Genomic DNA, 16339 nt, shown 5'->3' with positions numbered 1-16339 from the left:
AACGTTCTTATATACACATGGTTCATCCATTTATTTAATAAAACCAAATGACTTAATGGCTTCATCAAAATGGATGTTCCAACTCCTTGAAGCTTGTTTTAACCCATAAATGGATCGCTTTAGCTTGCATACCTTAGAATTATCTTGGGATTCAAAACCCCTAGGTTGTTCCTTAATAATGTTTTCTACAATGTATCCATTGAGAAAAACTATTTTGACATCCATATGCCAAATCTCATAATCATAGTATGTAGCTATTGCTAATATAATCCTAATTGATTTAAGCATGGCAACAGGTAAGAAAGTCTCCTCATAGTCGATTCCTTGCCTTTGGTGTCACACCCTACCCCTCTGTAAGGCATAACATGATCCCGTAGTATATCTAATGAATTACCAACTCCGTCTACTGATAACCCATTAAATACACTACAAGGGATTTTAAAAACTTTTCTTACTTCTTTTACAGTGGTGAGCACTATTTACAGGCATTAAAAACTTTTGTGAACTGAAGTGATAGAACTAACACATTTGAATTATTTGGAATTTCTGTAAAAATTTTGGCAGAGTGCCATCTGTATTTTGGATAAAAGAGTTCTTCAAAAAACCTGTAAAAAAGCACTTCAATATATTTCCAAATCTCAACTCCAACATATTCTCAACACAACATTTTTCTCAACTCAAATCCACAGTGATTATTCAAGGACTGAGATAAAAGAAATATAATACAAATTTTTACAAGTCAAAATAACTCATAATTATTTTACAACTTCAATGTACAATTTTAACTTACAACTGCTCAAAACCAAAAACAATATGTACATACAGTGGTCATACATTACAATACAAAATACAAAATGTTGGTATACTCATTATACCAGGTAATCTCTCACTGGAGGTACTAGCAGCCTAGTCTGCTGCCCTGTCTGTCTGTCTACCTGCGATAGCAATAAAAAGCTATCGCTGAGACAATGTCTCAGTGGTGCACAACATTAACCAAATACATCTTTAAATCACAATTCATAAATCATACAAATAGTGGATACTTAAAATCATAGTTAATTTCAAGACAGTAATTGTCAACAAGAATTTAAACTCCATTTCTCAATATCACAATAAATTTTAATAAGTCAGATCATGGTTGAATTCAAAAGACAGTATATGTCAATAAGAGTTTAAATTCATTTCACAATCTCACAATACATATCAATAAATCACACACAGCTTAATCATGTTCCAAAGTTCAATTCGTCCCAAAAGTCGATGGCTAATGAGGTATTGAATTCGTCCCAAAAGTCGATGACTAATGAGGAATAACATAGCTAGCTAGCAAAAATATGAGTACTCATCCAATTCATCCTCAACAGGCACACACCTCAACACTTTAGCTAGAGAGGGAATTCAATTCGTCCCACTAGACAAGCTAGCGAGGAATACAATGAATATACATGATAGCTGTGGTTTCAAACCATTTCCAATACTTTTCAATCAATAAGTATCCATCAATATCATTCAAATAATTTCTCACAGTTTCAAATCATTTACAATGCTTTTCAAGCAATAAATATCCATTCAAACACATTTCCACAATTTAAAACAATAATGTACAAATAGTCATAATTCATTTCAATTGAAAAATTCAAATGAAATAGTTGTTATGCACAAACCTCTGATGACTGTCTCCTGGTCTGGACTCAGTGTTTCCTTCCCTTTCCATGAGTCTTTACTAACTAAGAAACACAATTTGAAGTGTTTCAGTACTAAGTTAAACTATCTCTATCGATGATGCTTGATAAGTAATTCACTGAAAGCTATTATTTGTATAATCACCTAATATACCGACCTTCGATGTGTTCTAGGTAAATTAGGTTTTAGTGTCACTAATATGTCACATTCGATAGTGTTTTAGGGTTGGTACACGTTACCAATTTCATTTCCTTGTTTAGTGCATTTTATTGCAACTTGCTGGATTCCGGTATACTAGTTTGACCTAGTCGGACGACCTAGTTCCCTCAGTTTTCGGGTTTCGGTCAAAACTACAAACTTGTAGATCTATGTCTTATGGAACGCGGGGCAAAATTTTAGGTCATTCTGAGTTATGTAGACCAAGTTATGGTCATTTTACTATTGCTGGTCAAATGGCATTAAATTTGGTCAATTTAGGTCAATTTTGGTCAACTTTGGTTCGGCCAGTTTTTGGACCCGAATTTGTGCAAGCTGTTTGACTTGCTTATGATCATTTCTGCACTTTGGTGTCTTCATGAGACTTGTAGGTATGGATCTTAACTATTCATGGTTAAAATTTCAGGTTAATTGGACCTGTTTTGAGTGAGTTATGGCCTAAACACTAACTGCTGCCCAATTGGTCAATTTTCAGGTCTCAATTGTACTTAATCCGAATTGGTCATTTTTCATGCTACCTTGCAAGCAGAATTTTGGTATGCTTTCTCAATGAAAGTTGGCACATTTTGTGCCTAGTTTCACCTCCAATTGGTCTCATACCAATTGGAGTTACACATTTAAAGTTATGGGCTAAAATGTAGGCTGTCCTTAATTACGTTGCTTATACATGTATCAATTACACATTTACCTTGCTACAATTCCACTTCTCAACCCCATTATGTTTTGGTACATTACCAAAACCATACACCACTTCACTTTAAAGTCACTTTGGGCAGAATACAAACATCCTTAATACACCAATTAAAACTCTAATTCATAAAGTCCAAATACAACCACATATACACATAAACATTTCTAATTCTTACATACACTTTACACAACCAATTTACATACATATTCATTAATCCTCAATATCACAATTTATCCAATATCTCCATGAATTCAAACAATCATTAAGGAGTCCCAAAGCTGCCGAAATGCTCCAAAATGCCAAAGTGTCCCACAATTCGTCAACTTCCATCCCAATTGCACAATCACCACATATATACATGGAATTAACTTACTAGGACATTAATCACCCTACTCAACATAATAATTTCCCATCAACTAAATGTAAGAATAAATCATCAAATATAGAACTCCATGGCTATCCAAAATTGGACATATCAAGAACTCCTCAAACTTGAAAATTTTCTTCACAAATCAAACAGCCATAACATGTATACAAAGTTTAACAAAGCAATATTCAAAATCTCAAACTTACCTATTGTTGGGACTTGCTAAACCTTCACTAAAACTTCTTAATATTGGTATCTACTTCTTCCTTGTGATGTGGAGGTGATCTTTAATGAAGAAACCTAGATGATTGGAGGTAAATTGAAGGAGTGGATCAAGCTTCATGCAAAACGGCAATGGAGGGTTCTTCACTTCTTCATTTCGGCATAGTTGAGAGAAATAGGAGAAGATGAAATTTCAGAATGTATAATGGGTGTACACCTGCCATTTAGTTCTTAGTTTATTCCTATAGTGGTCCACTTACACCAATTAATCATATTATATGTTTAATTCCCATTTATTCCACATTAAACCCTAAACTTTTGCTATTTACTTTAGGTACCACCAATTTAATTTTTCATTTTAATTTCTAAGTGTAATTTTATTTATTTTTAATGGACATTTAGGTCAAAAGACAATTCGGGATGTCAAATGACCATAATGCCCCTGTTCGGGTTACATTCCCGATTTTTCGGTAACACCGGGTTTTGTCCATTTTTCGATTTCTCACTTTTCTTTGTACTAATAATTTAATTTTTCTTTGATATTTCTAATGATATTTATACTTCAATTGATGTCTCTTTAAGTCCTAAAAATATTTTCCAGGGTTCCCCGCAGTCCAGGGCTAGTCAACGGTCCACGCCGTGACTTCCCGGTGCGGTCACCCATCGCTAGGGTTCTCGACTCGCTTAACTTGGTTACCTTTCTTTGCTATTATTTTTCCTTTGTTTTTCTTGTATTTTCTTTTCTTTTATTTCATTATTTTATGTCTCCTCCTTCATATCAAAGTGTAGTTCTAGGCATCCTAACTGTCCGGACAACACTAGTCACCGGAGCAGTATAACGCACTACCGAACATAGGGGTGTTACATTTGGCGAAACCCTTTCACTACTAGCCTTGCTTTATAGGTCTCTACATTTTCATCAGAACCAATTTTCTTCTTGAAAACCCATTTATTCCCTATAGGTACAATACCTTCTGGTGGGTCAACAGGGTCCCAAACTTGTTTCTTATACATGGAATCAATTTCAGATTTCATAGCTTCAGTCCATTTTGAAGAGTCTATATCTGATATAGCTTCTTCATAGGTAAGTGGATCATCTTCATGATCTACCTTTTCATGAGTAAACAACTCTTGTTCATAATCATATCTCACTGGTGGGTGAGATATCCTGGTTGATCTGCAAGGAATTACTATAGATGTTTCATCAATAGGTGTAGGTTGACTAGATGGATCTATATCCATTTGATCTATTGGTTAATCAGAATTCTCCAATTCTATTCCTTTGCCACCTTCTTTAATGAACTATTGTTCAAGAAATATGGCATCTCTGCTTACCACAACCTTTTGTGATGTAGCCAAATAAAAAAAAATCTGAAACTTTCTTTTGGATATCCAACAAATCGACATTTTTCTGATCTGACTTCCAATTTATCAGTGTTCATCTTTTTTATATAAGCTGGACAATCCCAAATCTTAATATGCTTAAGACTCGATTTTCTTCCATGTCATATCTCATAAGGTGTGGAAGAAACTAATTTTGATGAAATCCTATTCAGAATATGCAAAGCTGATTCTAATGCAAATCCCTAAAAGGAGATTAGCATATCAGTATAGCTCATCATACTATGTACCATATCTAATAGGGTACGATTTCTCCGTTCAGATACACCATTCAGCCGTGGCATTCCTAGAGGAGTCAGCTGGGAAACAATGCCATGCTCTTTCAAGTATTCATCAAATTTAGTACTTAAGTATTCACCTCCACGATCTGATCGAAGAGTTTTAATACTTTTTCTTGTTTGATTTTCTACTTTAGATTAAAATTCTTTGAACTTTCAAAGGATTCATGTTTGTATTTCATCAAATACAAATACCCAAACCTGGATTTATCATTAGTAAAGGTAATAAAGTAATGAAAATCGCCTCTAGCCATTTCCTTAAATGGACCGCATACATCACTATGTATTAGCTCTAAAATATTTTCAGCTTTTAGTCCTTGTCCAACAAAGGGTGATATAGTCATTTTGCCTTGAAGGTAGGATTTATAAGTTGGAGTAGGTTCAGAACCCAATGAGGATAAAATCCCCATTTTCTCCAGTTTTGCAATCCTATCTTCTGCAACATGACCTAATCTTAAGTGCCAAATATATTTTGAACTTGAGTTGATTTTCATCATGGCATTACATTCATTTAAATTACTTGCACTCAATTTGTGTTTATCATTATTATCCAAATAATAAAAACCATCATGCATATAACCCGAGCCAATATATTTATTTCTAAAATAAATATTGCAAAGATCATTTATGAACTGAAATTCATAATAATTTCTAGTCAAACTAAATATAGAAATGATGTTCTTAAAAGCATCAGGCACATACAAAATATTATTCAAACATAAAACATGTCTACACATGTAAAAGGATTTAGATTCTATGGCTAAATCTTCAACAGTTGAGCCATCACCAATCCAGCGTATAACATCTCTAGCATGTAAGCTGCTACTGTTTGCTAGTTTCTGCATATCATAAGAAATGTAAAAACTGGCACCAGTTTCTAAAACCCAAGATGTAGATGAACTATGAGCATCATCAGCATCTAAATAATAAGATATAGACATACCTTCTGAAGGTGTATCATTCTTGTTCTTCAGAGAAGCAAGATACTCTGGGTAGTTCCTTTTCTAGTGCCCATTCTTTTGGCAGTGGAAACACTTTCCTTTGCCTCCATCAGCTTTGGTTTTCCCTTTCTATTTGGCTATCTTCTTGGAAGGTACTGGAACTTAATGATGTGGCCCAACCGCAAGTGCACGGGTCGTACAAGTAATATAGAAAAGATATCGTTCCCACGAGGAGTTGTGTTAATGATTGAATTTTTGATATAAAAAGTTGACTAAATTAGACTAGTTTTGAAATTAAAGCAATAAGTTGATGGGTATTGAAGTATGAAATCTATATGTGCAAAATTAATAATCTATCCAACAATGTATCAATTAAACTAAAATTGCATCAATTTGAAATAAGCAAGTGAAATATGGCAAAATTTAAAATGGCAAGCAATTAAATTTGATTAGAAATTAACAATTATAAAAAGGCGATTCCGGAGTTTGGGATTTCATATTCGAGCTATTTTAGGATTTTAAATTGGTTATCCAATCTTGTGGAGCTTACGGGTTTTAAGGAGATTAATTCTTAAATCCTTTGAATACCCTTTCGAGTGAGACAAATAGTGCATTAATCAATCTAATCCTACTTTCGTGGACTTAGAGTTAATTAAGACCCATTAAGTTCTTTAATTAATCTGTGAATCCTCTTAATCCTTAGTCTATTTCTAGATCTAAGTTAATTAAGTCCAATTTCTTGATTATCTATCACAAGGCCTTCTCCTTTCGGTGCCTCAACCATGGATTAAGAACATCACTTAATGGGATCCTGCACTAAGCATGTCATTAAGCACACAAGAAATGAATAAAACTCATTAAGACCACAAAATATGGATTACCCAATCAAAATCCATAAAATATCTCAAATATTACATCCCTTACTCTAGAATCAAAGTAAAACTACTCACTACCCATAATGTTTACAAGAAATTCTTAGTTTGTATGGAAATAAAGCTTTAATCTAAGCTAGGAAACAAGAAACTAAACACTAGAAATGTAGGAAAAAATGTAAGAAAGGAAACAAATCTCCAAATCTGGTTGGAAATGGTGTAGGAGAGATTTGTGGCTCTTCAGCTGCTCTTGCTTCTCTCCCTTTTTCTGCTCTCCTTCTTGTCCTCCTTCTAAAATGGGAAATGAGGCTATTTATAGCATTTTTTGACATGGAGCCCTAAAATGGTGTGTTTTAGGAGGAATTTTCTGAGGGAATCTTCTGCCAGCTCATTAATGAAACCTTTGTGGGATTGCATAAGTTATGCAGTCCCTTATGCAGTTTTAGGCTGTTTCTGGTTCACTTATGCGAAATTGCATGACTTGACGCATAGGTTATGCACAATTCCGTGAGATTGCATAAGGGGGCGTGAATCTACATAAGCCATGCACTCTCCTTATGCACAATTCGGCAGGTATTGGAACAGTGATTTTTCTCCTTATGCAGATCTGCATAGCTTATGCGGCAAGTTATGCACAATTTGGTCAATGCATAATTCAGCTTGAAAACTTGTTTTTGACATCTTTGGCTGTAAAAGTCACTCCTCAATGGCAAAAATTCTCTTCAGTCCTTCAAAAACACCATTTTTCCTACAAAACAAAGTAAAAATTACAAATTAATGCAAAATTGACAATTATGAAAAACTAACTAAATAACTAATGAAATTGGCTAAAAATGACTAATAATAAAATAAAATGGCTATGAAATTAGACCTAAATGACTATGCAAAATGTATGCATCAAATACCCCCAAACTCAAGCTTTTGCTTGTCCTCAAGCAAACTTTAAAATGTGATGCGAAAAGTTTTTAGGGGTGCCTTATCCAAAGAGCTATGAAAATCACCTATTAAAGTAACTTAACACACCTTTAGCCATACCAACAATCCATATACCCATCCTTCAAAATGCAAAGAATCTAATGCCTATCCAAGCTTTCACCGCTTAGCCATCAAGTCAATTATCATTCAAAATCTCCAAACTAACCAATCAAAAGAGAAAGTCATGCTCAAAAGGAATTCTAGGACAATCAATAGGCAAAGTGTCTCTATATAGAATGATGGAATTAAATGAATGAATAGATAATTTCTCCAATCCCATAGGCAAATTCCCTACTCCCATCTCCACTAATGTAGCAAGTACTATCAAGAGATCAAAGGTCTTTTTAGGGATGTAATAGGGCCATGGGGTTCAAAATGAGGCTAAGAAGAAAGATGGGTAAAAATGATTCAAAGCATGAGAATATTTTCAATCTTGACAACATAAGGTACACTTCTTATTTTATTATATTTTTTTTCTTTTTCTCTTTTTTTTATATATGGAGGAGAGAAATACACAATGAGAATTGTCAAGTGCTAGCATAGTTTACAAAACACATAAAAATGGAGGGACATTTTGATATTTTAAACTTGTATCTTGCATTTTCTTTTGATGATTGTCCCTAAAAATGCCACCCCCAAGCTCATTTCTTTTAATACTTTGGGTGGATTTCTTTCATTTTGAATGACAATAGTGAAAAGCACATATACTAGCACTTTTACAAGATGACAAGCACTTCTTCACCCCTTTATTATATATTTTTTTCTTTTTTTTTTTTGAATATGTACCTAATATTATGAATTATTATTCTCATGAAAAGGGTTGGAGTGTTTGGTTCATTAGCTAGGTAGCAATAAGGGTTTTAAGGAAAATTAGGAATAAAAAGGCTCAAGGGGGTTTGCAAGGGTCAATTTTAATTAGGAAAAGAAAAGGGCCAAAGGTTTAAAATGAGGAGGTTTAAATCAAAGAATGCCTAATCATCTCTCTTTTCAAGTACAAGCTGGTATTTCGCCTTGAAAGGTTTAGAAAATTTGTTCTAGGATTCGTGACACATCATTTGACTACCTTATATCCAATAACTCCCTCTAAACACTCCAATCTCTAAAGGACTAGTTGGGTGGCTTTTTGGCTAAGAAGATATAGGCAAGGGATAGACACTTCAAAACCTTGCACCTCTTAGGAAACTTTCAATCCACAAACCCAACTAAAGGTAAGTCAAATCACTCTCATAGGTAACTTTTCAATATTCAAGGGATTTGGCAAAAGATTTTAATGCATGATGCATGATTCCTAAAAATGAACAATTCATTAACTAAATGGAGGAAATCTATTTGTATGAAATGTGTACAATTTCTAAGTGATGTATAATGTGTATGTAAATGATGTATAATGTGTGTGTAAATGAGTTATGTATATGTATGTGTGGATGTATATGTAAAATATTTACAATATGTGTAAATGGAATGGGATGAGATGTTCCTATACTCAAAATGTGAAAAATATAGCAAAAATCAAAATGCACACCCCCAAACTCAAAATTGGACATTGTCCTCAATGTCTCAAGTAGTGTATTATCAAATCTCAAAGCAAAGAGTAGTTACCAGGAATTGTGAAATTTAAGAGCAAAAAGAAAGAGTTACCTGGTATAGAGCATATGAGAATTCAAGAGATAATGGGGATGCATGAGAAGCTGAACAGGTTATGCATAATAAAGTGCTATCCAGAACAGGTGCATAAGTAGGGTGCATAAGCTGTGCGGTTCTGCATGAGTGGCAATAAGGACTGCACAGGCTATGCAGGACATTTGCATAAGGGAATTACAACCTGTGCAGTTCTGCATAAGTGGCATAAAAGGGCTGCACAGGCTATGCAAAATATTTGCATAAGGGAATTCACAGCCTGTGCAGTATATTCAAAAGCTGCTGCATGATGCTGAGCAAGGACAAATGTGCAACCACCAGTAGAAGCATGCAAATATAGACAGAATATGGACAAATATGCACAAAAAGGGCAGTAAAGGAAATGGAAATCAAAGAAAACTAATGTAATAGCTATCCAATAAAACTTCAAGAAAAACATAATTCAAAACAAACTAAAATTGTTTAAACATATTTACAAAGAAAAAGTCCTACAAGTTTGAACAAAAGTAAAACAGAAACTAATCTAGTTCTATTGTTTTGCCCTTGTCCATAGATGTGGCTAAGGGGCTGGTGGCTACTGCTTACTGTCGAAATGATGGTGCTGGAGGAGGTGATGGAGGTGGAGGTGGCATCCCCAGAAAGATCATGAGCTGCTTCAGTATCTCCTTCAATTCTTTCTGCTTATCTCTGGTTTCCATGACAAGGTCAAATAGGTGATCATGACGATCCTTGAGGGTATCAAGACCAGTGTCAAGCTTCCTATCCACAAAGTATATATCATCACTAAGCCTTTCAAGGTAGGTGAATAAGGCTTTAGTGTTGAATGCAGGAGGGGCTGTGGATGAAGAGGGTTCAGCTGCAGAGGGTGTGGGCTGTGCAGAAGCTGCTGGGGTGTCCTGTGCAGACTGAGGGGGTGGGGTAGGTTCAGTAGAGTGCTGTGGGACTGGTGGGACAGGTTGGGCTTCTGGTTGTGCAGTGGGTTCAGTTTCTGTTGCTGGTTGTGCAATGTCAGAATGTGGCAGGTTGAATCCTGTTTTGGATAGGTGTGTAGCATCAAAATATAAGGTGTCTACAAGTGCTGGTATTGGGTGCTCTTCAGGATTAAAACCAAAATGCTTGGCTATTACAGTTATGAGCCCACCCAAGACAATGTCACCTATGGATTTGGTGGCAATATGCAACACATGCTCACAAAAGAAATAACCAGGAGAAACCTTGACCTTGTGAAAAGCACACCATAACATGAATAATTCAGATTTCCCCACAAGACTGTAACTAGTCCTCCGCCAAGATAGTGCTAGCAATCAGCCTATGAGTAAACCTAAGTGCAGGGTCTAGTATTTGAGAGGTTTTTGATCTGCCAGCAGAAAAAGTCTGAGGTTGGTTGGTGATAATTCTCCAAAATTGAGCAGCATTCCAAATACCCTTGTTTGCTACCTCTACCCCTGTATATGGCACTCTAAATAGCCCATCAATTGCAAAACCAAAAATGCTATGAAATTGGTCCAATGATAACTCTCTATTTTGCCCCAAACATCTAAATTTCATAGTTGGCTTAAAATCTACATCATGCAATTTTAGGGTGGCAGAGAATGAGGAAATAAATTCCAAAACTAAAGCTGGATAAACAATTTCTTGCTTGTGCACAAATTCCATCCAACCCATACCATCAAGATAGGCAACCACATTGTCAAGTAAACCAAGTGATTAGAGAGAATCTACAGAAATATACCTAGTGGGTTGCACCCTTCTTTCCTTAAGTCTCTTAAAGGCTGCCTTTTGAACTGCATCAGGAATAGGCCAAGGTAGTTTTGATACCAGTGAGGCTGCTGATGTTTGCTTTTTGCTGGAAGAGGGTGATTTGGCTTGTGTGGAGGCAGAAGTTTTGGGGTTTTTGGGTGGTGGTTCTGAAAATGGGGTGGGTGGTTCTTTATGCTTTGAGAGAGGTGGTGCAGAAGCAATGGGTCTCGTAGATTTCGACCTAATTTTCCGCTTGTAGTTGGTTGTGGGAGGTGGTGGAGGTGTTTCTTGTGGAGGGGAATCGGGGTTGGGAGGCCGCATTGACAATGGTGAAACTTGGAGAGGGGAGGTTGGAGGGGAATGGGGAGGCGACTCCATTGGTTCGTCGATGGTGAGAAAAGAGGAGGTTGAGGGATAAAATGAAAGAATGCAGGGAGAAATTAGGGCAAATACGGCGAAAATAGAAGTGGAGAAGAAGAGGAGAGGAAATGTAATGCCGGAATAAAGGTCGTGGGGCGGGGGGGGAAGGAGTGAGCAGGGATATCGGGAGGTGGAGGTGGGAAAAAAATTTGCCGAAAAGAAGTTTTAAACTGGACTTATATAAAACTGCATAAGGGGAAAGTGAATGTGCATAGCTTATACACATTGCTTATGCACCTCTTGGCAAGTTTTGGAGTTCAGAATGTGAGGTCATGCAGAAGTGCATAGGCTATGCACCTTGCTTATGCACCTCTCGGCAGATTTTTAAATTCAGAGAATGTGGTCATGCAGTTGTGCGTAAGTCATGCACTCTGCTTATGCAGGTCTCGGCAAGTTTTGAATTTTTAAGAGTTCGGTCATGCAGAAGAGCATAAGTTATGCACTCTGCTTATGCACCTCTAGGCAAGTTTTGGAATTCAGAGTTTTTGGTCATGCGGAAGTGCATAGGCTATGCGCTTTCCTTATGCTGATTTCGGAAGAGAGAGAAAAAGTAAGATTGGAAGTCATGCAGAAGTGCATAAGTTATGCACCCTGCTTATGCACCTCTCGGCAAGTTTTGATTTTTGGAGAGTTCGGTCATGCGGTAGTGCATAAGTCATGCACTCCCCTTATGCAGATTTCGGTGGAGAGAGAAAATGCAGGATTTGAAGTCATGCAAATGTGCATAAGTCATGCACACACTTATGCAAGTCTCAGTATGTATGAAATTTGACAAAAATATGGCTATGCAGAGTTGCATAAGCTATGCACTACCTTATGCAGTTTGCAACAGAGGTGAAAAATGGCAAGAATTTTGGTTATGCAGGATTGCATAAGCTATGCAGTTACTTATGCACAATTCAACAAGATTGAGAGAACAATTGAAAATGATTTGCAAGTGTGAAAAATACCCTAGAATGAAGAAATATAATTCTATGAAGCATAAATCACAAGAAATTGTCATAAAAAACACATCAATATATACAAAATCCATCAAAATTGCATCACACAAGCTTGTAGAAGTGAATCCTGCATAAAAGGCTTTGTGAACCATGCCATTTTGACTCAAATTCTGCAAATCAACATTTAGCATATAAAACTCAATAAAATCTGCATGAAGTTGCATTTTTCCACAAATGAGAAATGACTCCCCAAGTTATGCCAACAAAATGCAGCATATCCACCTTGAATCTCACAATCTAATTAAGCTCAAAACTACAAAAATGACCACCTTACCACCACATAAACATGATAAGCACAAATACTTAAAAGTTACACACCCAACCTCACCAAGAACATAAGTTATCTGCTGCAGACCCCCTCTTTGCTGCAGAATGTCATTTTTTTTTTCTCTCTGCATAAACCAGATGGCAACCTGCACAGGTTATGCAGCAAAAATCAATCAATTTGTAGGAGATTTAAAGAACATAATTTCAGGTTAAGGGTTATTCCCTAGCAGTTCACCAACCTTCCTCCATTGAAATACATCTACAAGGGACAAGATTCAACAATATCAAAAATGGAATTTGGGGAGATTTAAGATAAAAACAAAAACAATGAAAATAAAAGTAAATCAACAAAAAGGAAAATAAAAGAGCTTGGGAAGCCTCCCAAGAGGGCTAATTTATAGTCCTTAGCTAGACTCTTCATGCATTTCACTGAAAAGAGGTGAGGGATTGGAGAGCTTGTAATAGCTTGCTCCTTTTATTGGGTCTCAAGTTATGTAATGTTTCAATCTATGCCCATTAACCTTAAAATTCCCAGATTTTTCAGTCCAAATTTCAATTGCTCCATAAGGGAAAACCTTAGAAACTCTATATGGACCAGTCCACCTTGGTTTAAGTTTTCCAGGGAACAATTTCAATCTTGAGTTGAACAATAAAACTGAATCACCCTCTTTAAATTCCTTTTTTCTAAGAAGCTTATCATGCCAAACTTTGGTTCTTTCTTTGTATATAGGAGCATTTTCATAAGCATCCATCCTCAATTCTTCAAGCTCATTAAGTTGCAATAGCCTTTTTTCACTAGCTTGCTTGAGATCAAAATTCAAGGTATGAATGGCCCAATATGATCTATGTTCTAGCTCCACAGGTAAATGACAAGACTTACCATACACCAACCTAAAGGGAGTAGTTCCTATAGGGGTTTTGTAAGCAGTCCTATATGCCCATAAAGCATCATCTAGTTTGATAGACCAATCTTTCCGAGAATTGCTCACTGTTTTCTCTAAGATATGCTTGAGTTCTCTGTTAGAAATTTCAACTTGTCCTGAAGTTTGAGGATGGTATGGGGTAGCTATCTTGTGCACTACACCATACTTCCTCATTAAGCTCTCGAATTGTTTATTACAAAAATGGGAACCCCCATCACTAATCACAGCCCTAGGAGCTCCGAATCTACTCAAGACAAATTTCTTCAAAAATTTCACTACCACTTTAGCATCATTAGTTGGAGTTGCAATAGCTTCCACCCACTTTGACACATAGTCAACCCCAACAAGAATGTATTTATTACCAAATGAAGGAGGAAATGGCCCCATAAAATCTATTCCCCAGACATCAAATAATTCTACTTCAAGAATATCATTTAGGGGCATTTGATCTCTTTTTGACAAGTTTCCACTCCTTTGACATTTATCACATTCTAACACAAATTTCCTCACATCCTTAAAAAGATTTGGCCAAAAGAAACCAGCTTGCAAAATTTTACTAGCTGTTTTAGAGATTCCAAAATATTCTCCATAATCAGAAGCATGGCAATGATGCATAATACTCTGTGTCTCCTCATCAGGAATACATCTCCTTATTAAACCATCACAGCATCTCCTAAAGAGTAAAGGATCATCCCATCTATAAAATTTTACCTCATGCAAAAACTTTTTCTTTTGTTGCCATGTCATTCCTAGAGGTAAAAATCCACAAGATAGATAATTCACAAAGTCTGCGTACCAAGGTAATTTAGCAACAAGAGAGAAAAGTTGTTCATCCAAGAAAAACTCATCAATAGGGATTTCATCCATTTCTTCATCATCAAATTTCAGCCTACTCAGATTATCAGCTACTACATTTTCAGTTCCCTTCTTATTTCTAATCTCCAAATCAAACTCTTGTAGCATCAGAATCCACCTAATGAGCCTAGGTTTAGCCTCCTTTTTACTGAGTAAATACCTGATGGCTGCATGATCTGAAAATATAACCACCTTTGAGTCAATAATGTCAGGTCTAAACTTTTCCAATGCAAAGACAATTGCTAAAAATTCCTTTTCAATTGTTGCATAATTTGTTTGAGCCTCATCCAGTGTTCTACTGGCATAATAAATAGCATAAGCCTTTTTTTTTTCCTTTCTTTGACTAAGAACAGCTCCAATTGCATAGTTGCTAGCATCACACATAATTTCAAAAGGTAGGCTCCAATCAGGTGGTTGCATGATTGGTGCAGTGATAAGAGCTTGCTTCAACTTGCAAAAGGCATCCAAACACTCTTGGTCAAATACAAATGGTGTGTCATGACTTAACAAATTACACAAAGGTTTGGCTATTTTAGAAAAATCCTTGATAAAGCGTCTGTAAAACCCGGCATGTCCTAGAAAACTTCGAATTTCCTTGACATTGGTAGGAGGAGCCATCTTCTCTATCACTTCAACTTTGGCTTTATCAACCTCTATTCCTTTGTTAGACACCAAATGTCCAAGCACTATCCCTTCCTGAACCATGAAATGACACTTTTCCCAGTTTAACACAAGGTCAGTATCTGCACATCACTGCAAAACTTTAGAAAGGTTAGCCAAGCATATGTCAAATGAAGATCCATAAACAGAAAAGTCATCCATAAAAACCTCCATTATATCTTCAATGAAATTTGATAAGATTGCCATCATGCACCTTTGGAAAGTAGCTGGTGCATTACACAACCCAAATGGTATCTGCCTATAAGCAAAGGTTCCATATGGACAAGTAAAAGTGGTTTTCTCTTGATCATTTGGATGGATAGGGATTTGAAAAAAACCTGAGTATCCATCTAAATAGCAAAAATAAGAATGCCTAGCTAGTCTTTCTAACATCTGATCAATGAAGGGGAGTGGAAAATGATCTTTTCTAGTGGCAATGTTTAATTTCCTATAATCTATGCACATTTGCCAACTAGTCACTATTCTTGTGGGAATTAATTCATTATTTTCATTTTTGACCACTGTCATTCCACCTTTTTTTGGGACAACATGTACTGGGCTCACCCAAGTATTGTCTGAGATAGGGTATATGATCCCTGCATCAAGCAACTTCAGAATTTCCTTTTTAACAACTTCTTTCATATTTGGGTTCAACCTCCTCTGATGTTCAATAGATGGCTTACAATTTTCTTCCAAAATAATTATATGCATGCAAAAGTGTGGGCTTATTCCCTTAATGTAATCTATGGTGTATCCTAAAACTTTCCTGAATTGCCTTAACACTCTTAACAACTTATCAGCCTCTAAATTACTCAAGTTTGCATTTACAATTACTAGATAAGTGTTATTAGTGCCAAGAAATTCATACCTGAGCTGAGAAGGAAGTTGCTTAAGTTCTACCTTAGGTGCATCTTCTTCCTTGAATGATGGTTGCTTAGATTCAACTTTTTCCTTTTGTGTAAGTTGAAAAACTGGAGCAGAAATAAATAGTGGACTTCCCTCTAGATGTTGAGCATATGCAGCCACATGAGGGTTGTCATAGTCTATGCCTCCTCCATGAACCAAACAATTTTCAAGTGGATCTTCCGGATATTTCTTTCTGAAATGTTCTTCAACCAGCTCATCAATAATATCAACTCTCAAGCAAGAATCAGCTTCAGAATGATGCTTCTTCATAGTGTTATTAATA

The sequence above is a fragment of the Hevea brasiliensis genome, chromosome 7 (assembly GCF_030052815.1).
Source record: "Hevea brasiliensis isolate MT/VB/25A 57/8 chromosome 7, ASM3005281v1, whole genome shotgun sequence".
NCBI classification, from domain to species: Eukaryota; Viridiplantae; Streptophyta; class Magnoliopsida; order Malpighiales; family Euphorbiaceae; genus Hevea; species Hevea brasiliensis.
The sequence above is the reverse complement of the archived record's forward strand: the minus strand, read 5'-3'. Positions refer to the sequence as shown.